Source organism: Erythrolamprus reginae, unplaced genomic scaffold (genome assembly GCF_031021105.1).
Source record: "Erythrolamprus reginae isolate rEryReg1 unplaced genomic scaffold, rEryReg1.hap1 H_2, whole genome shotgun sequence".
Classification (NCBI taxonomy): domain Eukaryota; kingdom Metazoa; phylum Chordata; class Lepidosauria; order Squamata; family Dipsadidae; genus Erythrolamprus; species Erythrolamprus reginae.
Genome location: NW_027248473.1, coordinates 1 through 3,887, shown reverse-complemented (window position 1 = coordinate 3,887; position 3,887 = coordinate 1).

The following is a 3,887-nucleotide window of genomic DNA, read 5'->3' as shown; positions in this document are numbered from 1 at the left end:
GTAAGTATTTATTTCTTTTAAGATTGATTGACTTTATTCCTTTATTTCTGCTTTTTGTCAGCTATATTTTAATTCTTTATTGTTTTAAAGCATTTTAAAACCATAAATGAAAAATTAAGTCACAGGTTCAAATCCCAGTAAGGGTGTGGCTATCTGATGAGGGCAAATAAGTCCGAAGTAGATCTACAGTAGTCTCCTTTCCTTTTCATTATCAGCAAAAATATTTTACATACATATATACAGAGGGGGGCTACAGACGGACTGGGGGGAACGCAGCGGGATAGCGAAAATGGAGCTCTACTTCAGAGCACCCAATTTGCACTGAAAGATGCTGAAAGAAAATGCATGGCGTCCTGCATAAGCCAGGCCCACAGTGTGGTAGTAAAAAATTTAGTAGCTCTTCACTGCATGCATACTTACATACACATCCAATTTCATGATAGCTCCATCCATGTGCATAATGTTGTACTTTTTGATCTGTAAAATTTCATTTATTTTTTCTTTCGTTATTGGAGATAACTTTTCCTTGCCATGTTTCCGTGTCTCTCTGTGCGTGGGTATATTCTGGAATTCTATGTATGTATTTGTTTACTGTTCTCAGATTAATACATGGAGCAGAAAATAGAGTTATTTGGTATTTCTCCCTATAGAACTGCAGGTCCATATTGTACGCTGAGAAGTGGAAATTAGTTCAGTTTCCTTAACAATGATCAATTCTCCTTCATGTTAACCATGAAAAATCATAAGTAAAGCCTCTATACGAATCCATTAATCACATCAGATTGATCAATGTGATACAACCAATCCATCATAGCAATAGCAATGAGCCAGGGTGGCGCAGCAGGTAGAGTGCTGTACTGCAGGCCAGTGAAGCTGACTGTAGATCTGCAGGTCAGTGGTTCAAATCTCATCATAAGCTCAACGTTGACTCAGCCTTCCATCCTTCCGAGGTGGGTAAAATGAGGACCCGGATTGTGGGGCCAATAGCCTTGCTCTTTTAAAAAAGTGCTATTGCTAACATGTTGTAAGCCGCCCTGAGTTTAAGGAGAAGGGCGGCATAAAAAAAAATCGAATAAATAAATAAATAAATAAATAAATAATAGTTTGTGTTGCAACAAATCCTCTAGCTACTGAGGCCTTTGCAGCCCTCTCCCACAAGGAAAGAGGGAGGCAGGGCGGGAGCGTTAGGAAGGAAGGAAGGAAGGAAGGAAGGAAAGGAAGGGAAGGGAAGGGAAGGGAAAGGAAAGGAAGGGAAAGGAAGGGAAATGAAAGGAAAGGAAAGGAAGGGAAGGGGAGGGGAAAGGGAAGGAAGGAAGGAAGGAAGGGAAGGGGAAGGAAGGGAAGGGAAGGGAAGGGAAAGGAAAGGAAGGAAGAAAGGGAAAGGAAGGGAAGGGAAAGGGAAGGAAGGAAGGAAGGGAAGGGAAAGGGAAGGAAGGAAGGAAGGGAAGGGAAAGGAAAGGAAGGGAAATGAAAGGAAGGGAAGGGAAGGGAAAGGGAAGGGAAGGAAGGGAAGGGAAGGGAAAGGGAAGGAAAGGAAGGGAAGGGAAAGGGAAGGAAGGAAGGAAGGGAATGGAAGGGAAGGGAAAGGAAGGAAGAAGGGAAGGGAAAGGGAAGGAAGGAAGGGAAGGGAAAGGAAAGGAAGGGAAGGGAAATGAAAGGAAAGGAAGGGAAGGGAAGGGAAGGGAAAGGGAAGGGAAGGAAGGGAAGGGAAGGGAAAGGGAAGGAAAGGAAGGGAAGGGAAGGGAAAGGGAAGGAAGGAAGGAAATGGAAGGGAAGGGAAAGGAAGGGAATGGAAGGGAAGGGAAAGGGAAGGAAGGAAGAAGGGAAGGGAAGGGAAAGGGAAGGAAGGAAGGGAAGGGAAGGGAAGGAAGGAAGGGAAGGGAAGGGAAAGGAAGGGAAGGGAAAGGGAAAGGGAAGGAAGGAAGGGAAGGGAAAGGGAAGAAAGGAAGAAAGGGAAGGGAAGGGAAAGGAAGGAAGGGAAAGGGAAAGGGAAGGAAGGAAGGAAGGAAGGGAAGGGAAGGGAAGGGAAAGGAAGGGAATGGAAGGGAAGGGAAAGGAAGGGAAAGGAAGGGAAGGGAAAGGGAAGGAAGGAAGGAAGGAAGGGAAGGGAAGTGAAAGGGAAATAAGAAAGAAAGGGAAGGGAAGGGAAAGGAAGGGAAAGGAAGGGAAGGGAAATGAAAGGAAAGGAAGGGAAGGGAAGGGGAAGGGAAAGGGAAGGGAATGGAAGGGAAGGGAAAGGAAGGGAAAGGAAGGGAAGGGAAAGGGAAGGAAGGAAGGGAAGGGAAGGGAAGGGAAGGAAGGAAGGGAAGGGAAGGGAAAGGAAGGGAAGGGAAAGGAAGGGAATGGAAGGGAAGGAAAGGAAGGGAAAGGAAGGGAAGGGAAAGGGAAGGAAGGAAGGGAAGGGAAGGGAAAAGGAAGGAAGGAAGAAAGGGAAGGGAAGGGAAAGGAAGGGAAAGGAAGGGAAAGGAAGGGAAGGGAAATAAAGGGAAGGAAGGGAAGGGAAGGGAAAGGGAAGGGAAAGGGAAGGAAGGGAATGGAAGGGAAGGGAATGGAAGGGAAGGGAAAGGAAGGGAAAGGAAGGGAAGGGAAAGGGAAGGAAGAAGGGAAGGGAAGGGAAGGGAAAGGGAAGAAGGAAGGGAAGGAAGGGAATGGAAGGAAGGGAAAGGAAGGGAAGAAGGGAAGGAAGGAAGGAAGGAAGGAGGAAGGGAAGGGAAGGGAAATGAAGGGAAGGAAGGGAAGGGAAGGGAAAGGGAAGGGAAGGAAGGGAAGGGAAGGGAAGGGAAAGGAAGGGAAGGAAGGGAAGGGAAAGGAAGGGAAGGGAAAGAGAAAGAAGGAGGGAAGGGAAGGGAAGGAAGGAAGGAAAGGGAAGGGAGGGAAGGGAAAGGAAGGGAAGGGAAATGAAAGGAAAGGAAGGGAAGGGAAGGGAAGGGGAAGGGGAAGGGGAAGGGAAAGGGAAGGAAGGAAGGAAGGGAATGGAAGGGAAGGAAAGGAAGGGAATGGAAGGAAAGGGAAAGGGAAGGAAAAAAGAAGGGAAGGAAGGAAAAGGAAGGAAGGAAGGAAGGAAGGGAAGGAAAAAGAAGGGAAAGGAAGGAAAAGGAGGAAGGAAGGAAGGAAGGAAGGGAAGGGAAGGGAAGGGAAGGAAAGGAAGGGAATGGAAGGGAAGGGAAAGGAAGGAAAGGAAGGGAAGGGAAGGAGAAGGGAAGGAAGGAAAGGAAGAGGGAAGGAAGGGAAAGGAAGGGAAAGGAAGGGAAAGGAAGGAAGATGAAAGGGAAAGGAAGGAAGGGAAGGGAAAGGGAAAGGGAAGGAAGGGAATGGAAGGGAAGGGAAAGGAAGGGAATGGAAGGGAAGGGAAAGGAAGGGAAAGGAAGGGAAGGGAAAGGGAAGGAAGGAAGGAAGGAAGGGAAGGGAAGGGAAGGGAAAGGGAAGGAAGGAAGAAAGGGAAGGGAAGGGAAAGGAAGGGAAAGGAAGGGAAGGGAAGGGAAATGAAAGGGAAGGAAGGGAAGGAAGGGAACGGAAGGGAAAGGGAAAGGAAGGAAGGAAGGAAGGAAGGGAATGGAATGGAAGGGAAAGGAAGGGAAGGGAAGGGAAGGGAAGGGGAAGGAAGGAAGAAGGGAAGGGAAGGGAAAGGAAGGGAAGGAAGGGAAGGAAGGGAAGGGAGGGAAGGAAGAAGGAAGGGAAAGGGAAGGTAGGGAAGGGAAATGAAAGGATAGGAAGGGAAGGGAAGGGAAGGGAAAGGGAAGGGAAGGAAGGAAGGGAAGGAAGGGAAGGAGGAAGGGAAGGGAAGGGAAAGGAAGGGAAATGGAAGGGAAAGGAAAGAAGGAAGGGAAGGAAGGGAAGGAAGGAAGGAAGGGAAGGAAGGGAAGGGAAGGGAAGGAAGGGAAGGAAGG